Here is a 12,551-nt window from a genome sequence, read left to right as displayed (position 1 = left end):
CCTACCTATCTATTTATCTTTCCACAAACACAGAAGATGTGCACTGAAAAATTTAAAAATACAGCAGAGTATTATGATATATATATATATATTTCTTATCGTGTCAGGCAACTGAACACTGGAGCTCTGTCCTAGGCAAAAAGAGGGTAGATTGAGGAGAAAACATTCTCTCATAAGAAGGAATGCTTTTATTGGCCATGGTGGCTGCTTTTGTCACTTGTCCCCAGGAGAGTTAGAAGCTGGAAGCAGATTAATCAATACCTTTTGAAAAGCTGAACAGAATATTATAGATAAAACAAACAAAACACAAACCTTATAAAGATATTTCATAAAGAACTAGTTTGTAGTCCTGTAACTGTCACTCTCAACTCTAACTTCATGTTAGAATCAACGAAGAAACATGGAAAAAGTTTACCAGTGCCTCTTGGCCCTTCCTAAAGGTTTTGATTTAACTGCTCTGTGTGTGGTCCAGCAGTGGGTTGGGTGTTGGGTGTGTGGTCTACATTTATTATGAAACCATAAAAAGATTGGGTGATATTTTCCTCACAGTAGGAGAATGAAGTATGGTAATAACAATATTAGAAGCATCCAGGCATTACAACAATACCTTTCTTCTAAACAAACAGATATTCCTGCTTTAGACAAGACAAATTCAGTTTTTAAAACAGAAGGGGAAGATAAAATGAAAGAAACTGAATGTCTCCCTGTTTCGAAATGAAATATGAGAGGGAAATTTAAAAATGAGCAAATATTTGCTTCTGTTACCATGGTTCTGCCGTCAATCACACAGTTTTCATTGTTTGATTTTATGCAGATTTTTCTTTTGCTTGTGTTTTTAAATTTTGGAAACTAAATGATAAACTTGGGTTATGTCCTGACTTGCATGTTTTGATTCAAGTTCTGCCTACTGAAAAAAAGAAAATAAATGAAGAAGTTAGGCCATAGCAAAACTAAGGGAAAAACTTAATTACAAATTTAGTTGTTGAGTAACAAATAATTTGTAGGACAGAAATGCAAGTTGACCTCAATTCAGATTTTACTGTGCACCTGGGTTTGAAAATACGGTCAGGTTTGAATCACCGCCCTTTAACATCCAACTTAAAAAAAAAAAAAAGCTACAAATAAAAATAGAAATAATTATGTATTAAAAATAAACTGAACAATAATGTGCAAGATTACTAGGAAAAAAAAAAAGCTGCAAGAAATCCATGAGGACGCTTGATAAGAATGAATAACTGGAGGGAGATACTATATTTCTGAATGGTAAGAGCCAATATTTTAAAGATGTCGATTTCTCCCCAAATCAATTAAGAAGTTTAATTTCATTCCAATAAAAACCCAATGAATATATTTTTAGAAGGGTGAGAGATGTCATAAAAGCATTCTATTTTTTTTTGCTCTTCTATTAACTCAACATATTTAGGGTTTTGCTGAGCACCTAATAGAATCTTAATAAATACCTGCTAATTGATATCTTGGAGCCCTGGTGATGAAGTGGTTAAGAGTTCTGGCTGCTAACCACAAGGGTGGCAGTTTGAATCTCCCAGCTGCTCCTTAGAAACCCTATGGGGCAGCTCTGCTCTGTTCTATAGGGTCTTCATGAGTAGGAATTGACTTGACGGCACACAACAACAACTGTACCTTGGTACTTTGGCAAGTAGTCAAGGCCTTTTACTTGGTTTTAAAAGGGATGTGTATTTAAAGGGCAGGGGTGGTTCATTGGTAGAATTGTCATCTTCCATGTGAGAGACTCAGATTCGACCCCTGGTCGATGCACCCCATGCACAGCCACCATCCATCCATCAGTGGAGGCTTTTGTGTTGGCTATGATGCTCAATGAGTTGTAGTGAAGCTTCCAGGCTAGGAAGAAAAGTCTGGCAATCTACTTATGCAAATCAACTGAGGAATGCCCTATGGATCACAACGATCTGATCCCCAAACCATCATGGGGATGGTGTAGGGTTAGGCAGCATATCATTCCATTGTGCATGGGGTCATTATGTATGAGAGGCAGACTTGATGACAGCTAATAACAACAATATGTTTGAATGGAATTCTTAAGTTTAGCATCAAGTACTAAGTTTGGTATCAAATAGTTATAATAGAAAAGTTATACTTGTGTTCCTTTAAGTCCCTTGAAGTGTTTCTTTTTGGGAAAATTCCTCTGAGATTTATCAATTGAAAATTAAACAGATCTTCAGTCTTCCTGTGTTCTTCATCAGACTCAATATTTTACCTTAATAATGCTTAATGTACAAGCAGAATTTTCACCTCACAGGAGTGGAAGAGTCAGTTGTGAAGGGTGCTGTATGGATCACTTATGAGAACCATATCACTCAGTCACTTGGGGATGCAGCTCAACTCTAATTTAGATCCACTGGGAGCCAGTCCTCAATGGAGTCAAACTTACCTGTCAATCAATCCTAGCCCTTGGCCAAAAGCCCCATTTGAGTGTAGCCAGCTGTCAGAAGCTATCGAAAAAGTCAAACGGGCAAAATATGGCACTTTTTTTTTCATTTTTTTTAACCTTACTTTTTCCAGATTCCTGTTTCTGCTTTTTTTTTTCCCCCTTGACTCCATATATTTCTGTCCCATGGTTTACTGACTTGTGAAATGTGGCTACATAATGATATTGAGAATAATTTCCGTAGATTTACATGGGATAAATCAGTTATTTCCTTCTTATAATCAAAGCTTACACAAACATTCCCCTATGGGAAAATGAGAGACTGATATCTTCATAATAACAGCATATGTTCAAAAGGCTTGTTATCTATTAATACGGGTTATGATGTTTTCCTAAATTGTATGAGAAAACTTAAACACACACACACAGAAAATGGAAACACTATAATTTTTAAAAATCATGTGAAACTATGTAAGTATTCACAACTTGATGTCATGCAGAAAAAGAGCCCATTTTCCTTTTTTTTTTTTGTAGATGAAGACGTTGACTAAATAATTACTAAATGCCACTTAATTTTTTACTATCTATGACAATTTTATTATTCATTTGGCTTCCAAATAACAGGAATAACTTTTTGTTAAATATTAAGAATTAATTAAGACAGGGAAATATGTTATATATATATATATTTCACTTTAATTATGTATTTACATGGGCCAAAAGAAGGAAAAATTTTCTGGTTGACATACATGCAAGTAACTAATTAAGTGCCTGTCTGGACAAGAATTCCAAATCTCCAAATCAACTTTTTAAACCTGTGTTCTGGGTAACACTAGGTGAATGAGGACCCACCATTCTCTTCCCCCTTCTTCCTCCCCAAAGGAAAGAAAAAACAACAAAAGCTGCTTGGCCCATTCCACACAAGCTTGGGCTGGTTTAGGCAAAGTTAATTCTGTCTCTTCATTTCAAGAGGTTTCTTAGTGCTATTAATATGACACAGTACATTGCAAATGTACAAGCAACAGAATAGAATATGTAGCATTTCCCAGACTTACTTGTTCACAAAAACTTTTTTGTTTTTAAATACTTGCAGATCTACTGTAGGGTTCATTTAGGAAATATTCCCCTGAAAGATTAGAGGTTCTTCTTAGAGCCATTAAGATAACATTACTCTTTCAATCATTTCAATTCTATGATGCCTAAGAATTATTATGTGTCTCAAGACCAAAGAGTTATCTAATTTACCCCACAGGTGCATCATAATGTTTTGATTATGTTTCAAACATTCATCCTTTTTGTTAATATAGATCCTCATTACATTTTCAATGGAAGCTTAAAATGATGTTTTGTGAGGAATTAACTATAAAATTCATAGCTGGATACATGCTACTTTCATTTCTTAATGCTGTTCTAACAAAATGGAACAGAGCTGTCACTGGCTAATTTATTGCCATGTCAAACCACTTAAACTCTCTAGAGAAACTTCCGTTTAAGTAAGGCATGTTTGACCAAGAAAGGTTGTCATGTATTAACTGTCTCTATGGGGAGTTGATGTTAAAAGTATAATTGGTTCAGTTGAGGGAGCAGAAAATAAGCTCTACGACTCAGTCAGAAAAGCCGCTCCCAGTCATCTCCGCATGTAAGTGTGTTGTCACTTCTAACTAAAAAAGTGCCACCATACACAATTAGCAGAGGGGAGATTCCTACTTTGCAAAACTTCAGGTTTTTTTTTTTTTTTTCCTACCCTGAGGATAAAAATTCTCCTACTATGCATTCTCTGATTGCCATTTACCTGTTAGAGTGTGAAGATGCACACTCAAAGAGCCTTTTTCTTTTTCTTATCAAAGACAGAATCCGGATTTCTTCCTATTGTTTTCTTATTTCTTTTCTCAATTTTTCATGATACAGTATTCCTTCTGGCATTTCATACTTTCTTCTAATGTGGAGAGAGAATGTATGCCATGGGATTTCAAGGTTATTCCTCTACTATATAAGCATAAGTATTCTCTAATATTACAGAAGCGAAACCATTTTTAAAGGGAAAGAAAAAAAAGATAAAAAGACAACCTAAATTGCAAGAATAAGAATCCTTCTAGAATTTTTAATCCACAGTTCAAACAAGGTTCTAATTTCTTAATCATGGTTTAGAAAGACTAATGCAACCAACAGTGAAAATTGTTTATCCCCTCCCTCTTTAAATATCTTTTGGGTTTTGTACTCAGCAATTGTTTCAACCAGGGGATAAAATACTTTGTATGATTCTTCACTGTGATTACCCAGTGTAGATACTACAAATCACATAGACATTTGCAACCTAAATCTTAGTTCTTTTTAGAAAATGTTTGATTTTTTCCTTGGCAGCACAATTTATTGTTTCTATTGCCGTTCCAACAGTATTGGGTCAGACTATTTCAGCTTTCAGAATAATGACTTAATACCATCTTTAGTCTCTCTCACACACAAAAAATATATAGTGTTTGATGGCTGATTTCTAATTTTGTGCTAGCGTGTGTGTGTGTAATCATAGAACACAGACTGTATGAAATCAATTCCTTTGAAATATGTTGAGGCTTAACAGTGATGTAGCACACATACAGCCAATTTTTATAATGGTTTAATATCTACTTGTTAATAATGTATAATATCTACTTGGTTGCAGCACACAGTAAGATTATTAGTCTTGTTTTTCAAACATTCTATATTATTACTAAAAATTCTGATCTACTTTGTATCTGTATTCTGCTAGAGTTGTATACAGATTTTCCACTATGATTTGTGGGTTTGTTAATTTCTCCATCTAACTTCCACAGGTTTTGCTTCATGTATTTCTTTGGCTACGTAGTTAGAAATGAATATAAATTTATTATTTTAATATGTCCCTGTCAGTTTGTTGCCTTTATATTGTTTGCAATCAATATTTATTTTTATTAATGTCTTCTCCCTAAATTCTGTTTTGTCTAATGTCAATATTGGTAATAACTTTTCATTGTTTAGTGTTTATTATATAAATCTTTAAATACATTTATTATTTAAAGATTCTGTGGCACAGCTGCCATTATATAATTTACAGTTATGTGTCTGTGGCTGACCTTTGTATAATATTCATCTGCATTCTTCTCTTCCTGTAAGACTTGGACTCAGTGGTTTAGCAAATGGAATCACCTTTGGTTATTCATACCTTTCCTTCTTGGTTCGAAAGGGCACCTGCAATATGTCTTAATAACCTCAGAGAAGTCCTTGGGCAGTGTAAATAGTTAAAAGCACTTGACTACTATCTGAAAGGTTGGTAGTTCGTACACACCCAGATATGCCTGGAGATCTACTCCCAAACGTCACAGCCTTGAAAACCCCATGGACTAGTTCTGCTATGCACACGTGGGGTTACTATGAGTTGGAAGTGACTTGACAACAACAACCATGTAGAAGAAAGAATGATTTTTTTACCCTTGCCATCCCCCGTCTGATTTTTGTTCCTTACCTGGGACAAGGGAAAACAGCTTTAAAACTGAAGGCTATATACAAAATCATGATGTTATAAATTGTGATATTTGACTTAAAAGTTGATTTACAAAATATTTGTTTAGAAGCTTGATGATTACAATTGAGTGAAAGTGAACTATTTGTTTACACATAGGTGGCATCTCTAACCTGGACTTCCTCATCATTTAAGGCTGCAAATGAAGAGAGTGTTTCAGATACAACTGCTTTATTAACAAACAAGAGATAAACTTCCATTATTACTTATGAGAACTCCTTTCACACATTTTTCCTGTGGAGGTGCAATAAGAAAAATAAATTTAGGGATTGAGATTTGTGTTCCTGTAATATAAGAATTTGACCATTTGATTAACCTTCACGGATTTATAGCTTCATTATAGGTGCATACGTGACACTCTCAAGAGTGGCAACTTTTTTTTTTTTTTGAAATAGTTTCCTTTATTTTTGTAAAGTAAGCACTCCCCAGAGTAGGTGTAAAGTAAGTATGATCCTGGCTAGGTCAGTCATGATACTTCAGCTACTTGGCTGTATTGACTAGAGTATAATTTCAAAAAGTTGGAATAAGTTTCCTTAACCAGAATATTTTAATAAGAAGAGGAAAAGAGGTGTTACTTTTTTCTCAGTAGGTTTGAAGATCTTGGATTTGAAATATCTATGAGGTCAGACTTGTCTTCATAGAAGATAACGGGCTAGAAAGGGACAGGGTGAAACTGTCCAGCATTGGAAAATGGAGAGGAACAGTGTAAAGATTGCTGACGTGGTTAAGTCCTTGATTCCAGTTATTCCAAGCTACAAACCAGCCCATCCTGGAAAAATCAATAAATTCCTTTGGGTAAAAGTAATTTCAGTTATAAATTTTTCATTGGAAGCCAGGAAAGTGCTATATAGCACACTTTCTAATTAGTCACTAGTTTTCCATGCTATAAGATATATATACAATTGACTAAAGTGTAAAACACTATACTGGAGAGTGTTGTCATTTTTTTTCCTGTTTATTCTCCCTTTCTTAAAAAAAACATGCCGCGTTCATAGCTGGCGGGTCGTGTTCTGTAGCCTAGAACACTGATGCCATGGTCACATGATGCTGTTAGACCCAGGTGGATGTCACACCAAAGCTGATGCCTCTATCAAAAATCAGGGTTTGGAACACAGGGTCTGAATTATGCAGATATAAAAAGAGAAGTAGCTCATTGGAAACCCTATGGGGCAGTTCTACTCTGTCCGATTGGGTCAGTATGAGTCATAATCGACTCAACTGCAATGGATTTGGTTTGGTTTTGGTTTTGAATAAGAGAAGAACTCAGACACCAGCTGAAAGGATAACTGTGACCATAAGAATTAGCACCAAGCTGGTTCCTATGAGGTGGAGGTCAACTATAGCCCGTTGCTCTCCAGGTTCTCCACCATTCCCCCCATGGCACTCTTTGTCTATTGGCTTCAATAATTCATTGGACTAGTCACAGAGAACTCATGCAAACAACATAACTGCAGTAACAACTTTAATCACAGAGGATATAAACAAAGGATATAACCAGAAAGGAAGATATGCAAAGGGCAAGGTTGGGGAGGGGTCCCAGCATGGGGCCTCAGTATCTAAAAGAAGACCTGCTTACATCTGAAAACGGACCTGTTGGACCCTTCCCCAAACCAATATTTATTCTCATCCATCAGGAAACTTTCAAACAGGAAACTTAATGATGTCACTTTTTAAGTTTTGCTATTGGTCGCTCCTCTCAGCTCTTGGCTGGGGTTCAGTCTTTACGCTCTGCTGCCACCTCTGGGTCTGCTTTCTGTCTCTGCTTCTGATACTGTTGCCACTGCTGCCTCGTCTCCACTGCCACCACATGTCTACTTGGTCTGGAAGAGTTGCAGGGCCGGGCCTTTTGCCCAAACAGATGTGCTTCCCCCACCTCCCCTCCCCCCCCCCGCTACCCCCCCGCTCCTGCCAATCAGGAAGCCCCATCTGAACCTCTGCGTTCTAGGGCTTTTACAGGCTAGCCCACCCACTCCTAGTTAATTACAAGGTGGACTCCCTAACCAATTATGGTAAAGGTTAGATTGGGCAGGGCCCCCCAGCCAATCCCAGCAAAGGTCAACTCTACCGTGGGTCATAAACCGACCAATCACTTACAAACACTTACAGGGATAGTAAACCAACCAATCGCTTGCAAGATTGCTACTCAACCAATCTTTTTCTTCTTTTTTTTAACATACACTGTTCGGGCTCGTGATTAGGAACTCAGATATGAACTCTCACACGTGGGCACTGTGTGTGTGGATAAAAACACATACAGTAATGCTCACACACATGCCTGTGAGTGGAATGGGATGGGGTGGGGTGGCCTTTGTTTACTTATAGGAATAGCTCTCATCGTGGTATTCCAGGTCATCTTCATCATCACCATCCAGCAGCCCGTATTTAAATTTCCGGTAGAGGATGCTATCTTGGCCCATCTGGGCGATGTCATCCCTGCCATCGTCATCGTAGTCCTGGTTCCTGTACTCAATCACCTGATTTCTCTTCAAAGCTGGTGCTTTGACGATGGTGGCCCTCACAGGAAGAGAAGCGTCGTTCGGGTCAGCCACCCTTTCATACCCAGCCTTTTTTTGTTGGCTGGGCTCGGCTCGGCGATTTCCTCCAGACAAGCACCGCTGCCCTGAGCAGAAGCACCAGCATGATGAAGGAGATGAAAAAGCAGAGCTGTGTTGGGGCGCTCAGCTATAGGCTCGATCTCACTTGTTCGAAGAATGCGCTGCTGGATGGTGTCCTGGCAGTCACAGTACTCTTGAATGTTGATGGGATTAGAGGCAGTACAGCAGTGGAGGCAGTGGCGGCAGTGGCTGTCATCCATGTGTAGTAACAGGTTGGCGGGGCACATGGTGCAGTTCTTAGCTCCAGGGCCCCTGCATTCCACACAACTATCGTGGCAGTTTTCACAGTTAAATTTACCTCCCTCTCCCACCCTGTACTTCCCTGTAAAACAGTCCAAAGTGCAGATTCCTTTCGCGAGGTGGTAACTCCACACACAGGACAAGCAAATCTATGCTCCTTTTCCTCTGCATTTATTGCACGTCGTATGGCATCTCTCGCAGGCCTGTGTGCTCTGGTCTGCATGGCAACGCTCTGGGCAGGTGCAGTAACAGTCTCCTTTGGAGCGGAGCAGAAAGAAAAAGGTATAGCAGGACAGTCTACAGGCTGCGGGCCCCAGTATGCCTTGCAGCTCTTATTGCATCTCTCACACTGGCCAGTGGAGTTTCCCGCATAATACCCTTCCCTGGACTGGGGCAGGCATTCCTTCCCCAGCTGGAACCAGCCGGGTGGGCAGGACTGGCACTGCATGCTGTGCCTTCCCTCACATGTCCTGCAAGAGCTGTGGCAGGGGCACACCGGTGGCTCTCCTCATCGGCACAGTAGCCCTCAGCACGGTCCTCCACACAGGTCATGTTGAGAAGAAGGCTGTCCCTTGGGCAGGTGTAACACTGGCCCTCGGTGGGCACCAGCTGAGACACTTGGTGTGACAGGGCTTGTACCCGTAAGCCTCCTCATCCCACTACTCCACGTGGGTGCACTCCTTGTAAGCCACAGGGCACCCATGGCTGTTCTTCCTCAGCCTTCTTGGCAGGTTGTGCAGGTCCCCAGTGATGTGCAGGACTGGCTTGTCTTATGGCTATCTTTGCAATGGTTAGTTTCTCTTTCAAAGTAAGTTCCTGCTGGACACTTGTCCAAACATTGCCCATCATGCATGACCAAGGATGTGTTGGTGCAGAGGTCACAGTCATCCTCATCAGGGCCACGGCACTACAGGCAGTCTTCATGGCAGGGGACACACTGGCTGGAGTCTTCATAGAAGCCTCGGGGACAGGACTGGTAGCACATGTCACTGTACAGGAAGAAGCCTGTCATGCACTCTTTGCACGTCTCCTTGTGGATGTAGTCCTGGCACATCTCTGGGCACCGCCTGCACACGCCCTCCACAGGCACGTGTCTCTGAGAGCAGGCTTCACACCCCTCTGCTCCAGCATGAAATCTTCACAAGAAAAGCAGTGGGTGACTTTTCCTTCACACAGACTGAGCTGCAGCATTCACAGAGACCTGCTTCTGCATAAAAGCCCTCGGGGCACTTGGAGTAGCACCGGCCATCATGGAGGAAGAGAGGATGCTCAGGCTAAGTCCCGAACTCTTTGCAAAGATTGGCTTCGGAGCAAGAGACACAGAGCTCCGTACAGTTCTCACAGCTGCCACTCCTTGCTGAGAGCCATGTGCCTTGGGGGCAGAAGGAGTCAGAGGCCTGAGCCAACAGGTACACACCTTTTGGACACAAAGTACACAGAGCTGCAGACCCATTACAGGTTTTACAAGAAGAATGACAAGTCTGGTGTTTTGTCAAGATGTCTCTTTTGATTTGAACTTTCCACCTTTGTCGTTCTTGCAGCAGGTTCTTCACCAAAGATGGGCTTGCTGTGGGACAGGTTCATTCCAGAATTTGCCTTCTACTTGGGTCTGGGCAGGATGGACACATTTCCCGTGCAGCAGCTGCAGTCTTTCTTGGCAACTCCTGCATTCGTCCTAGCCAAGGCACATGCAGGTTTTGCGGGCTCTGAAGCAGGGCTCACATTCTCCCATTTCTGGATCGCTACAGAAGCCAGGGCCACAATTCTTCACACAATGGCTGCCCAAGAGGAAGAAGGCCTCTTCACACCAGAAGCACTCATTTTGGTCATAGTTGCCACAATTGGGACTGCTCTCTTTGCGTTCAAATTCTTCACTGTAAGTTTTTTTTTTTCAGGACAGGTTCTATAATAGCGGTGTTTAAACTGAGTGCCGTCTCCTTCTGGGTACTTCCTGAAGTGGTTTCCTGTACTCTGTGTTTACTGATCAGCGATGGGGGTGGGGCAAATCCAAGCGGCGCAGGTGTTACACTTCCCAGCAGGCCCAACCACCTCAGCCAGCCAGGAAGCTTGGAGGTGGAGCAGCAGGAAGAGGATAGGGGGTGGGACAGCGTGTGTATATCTCTGGTTACTGGGTGCTCCGTCTCCTGCTGAGAGCTCCGTAAACCTGCTTTCCCCTGTTCCCCTCAACCAGTCTCCGACTGGAATCCAAGATGGTGGATCCGTGCTGTGTTAGCTGAAAAGGAACCTCGGCAAATATCTCTTTTCTCTCCCAGTCCTCTGTCAGTTTCTTATTCCATTCGGTGTTTAGCTGAGTTCTTAATCTCCTCATTTGACACTTTGGGTTCCAGGAATGATGTTTGTCTCTGTTTTGGTTAGTTTTTTGGGTCTTTGCTATGGAGGCATGATGTGGTGCTTCTGTCTATGGTGCCATGTTGGCTGTAAGTTCGACCAATTATTTTTGAAGAATTACAAACCCAGGGCTAGAAAGGCCGCATAAAGAAACCCGTTGCTCCGCAGAAGGTACTAGAATTTGATACTGTAGGTTTATGCAGAGTTGGGGTTGTAATGGACACCATCGAAACCCAAAGCCGTCATATCCAAGTCACGAAGGGAAACAAATTAAAAGGCTTGTAATAGATTTTACTTTGCAGAGAAGCCAATGGAGACTAGATGAGAAGCCATGCAGACACAGAAAGTCCTGAGCAACATAAAGAGAAATACAGGATTCTTTAGATCTATGAGACTAGCTGAATTTCTAGCCATCACTACCATTATATTTTTCTGTAAATATCTAATAACCTTTTATCTTGAGGTAAAATGATACTTCACCAAATATGCCCTAAGAAGAAGCTAAGGTTTTAACTATTAACATACTTAGCCATTTGTGGAATGGGTTATTTTGTCCCACCACCTTTCAACACTTGTTATAACCGCTTGGTCTCTCTCTATTCCATGAAACCACCCTCTCCTCATCAGCAAACAATGGCATCTGTACTTGGATAGTTGAATTCTCTCTCTGTCTCACTATTATTTCTCAATCAAAATTTTCTTATGATGTGTCTGCATCTTACCTGTACTACTGCTATTGTAAAGTGGATTTATGCTAATATGGAGGTAACTTGTACAAAGTTTAAAGTTTTTGTTTCAGAATTTGTGCAATCATGTAACATCCATGACTTTTGCTATACATAATTAGAATATTGCATTAAGATTATTTTCCCCTGCAAGTAACAAAAAGCGTATAAAGTGTGAGTTAAAAAAGTAGAACATTAATTTGTCTTGTCCAAAAGTAAGGAGGAAACTGAGCCAGGGAATGTGGGTGGCTTCTGGAAGCTGAGAATGGTTTCTGGTCAATAGCCAGCAATTGAAAGTGGAGCTCACTTCTACAGCTGCATGGAAATGAATTCTGCTGACAGCTTGAATGAATCTGGAAGCAGATTCTCTCCAAGAACCTTTAGGTAAGAAGTTATACCAGCCAATACCTTGGTTGTGGCCTTATGAGATGCAGAACAGAGAAATTACAGTTCTTCCAAGTTCTTACTCACAGAATTGTGAGGTAATAAAGGGGCATTGTTTTAATCTTCTACGTTTATAATATTTGTTACACAGAAATAGGTAACTAATCCAGAAAGCAAGAGAAAATGGGGGGGTGTGGATGTCTTTGCAGAGCCCTGATGGCACAGTGGTTAAGAGCTTAGCTGCTAACCAAAAGGCAGGCAGTTCGAATCCACTAGCCGCTTCTTGGAAACCCTAT

General features: G+C 40.6%; 1 pseudogene; it reads right to left on the bottom strand.

The window, feature by feature from the left end:
* Positions 1 to 8,191: 8,191 nt before the first annotated feature.
* Positions 8,192 to 11,126, bottom strand: LOC104847108 (proprotein convertase subtilisin/kexin type 5-like; annotated as a pseudogene).
* Positions 11,127 to 12,551: the final 1,425 nt, after the last annotated feature.

The sequence above is a fragment of the Loxodonta africana genome, chromosome 4, assembly GCF_030014295.1.
Source record: "Loxodonta africana isolate mLoxAfr1 chromosome 4, mLoxAfr1.hap2, whole genome shotgun sequence".
In the NCBI taxonomy this organism is placed as follows: Eukaryota; Metazoa; Chordata; class Mammalia; order Proboscidea; family Elephantidae; genus Loxodonta; species Loxodonta africana.
The sequence above is the reverse complement of the archived record's forward strand: the minus strand, read 5'-3'. Positions and strand labels throughout refer to the sequence as shown.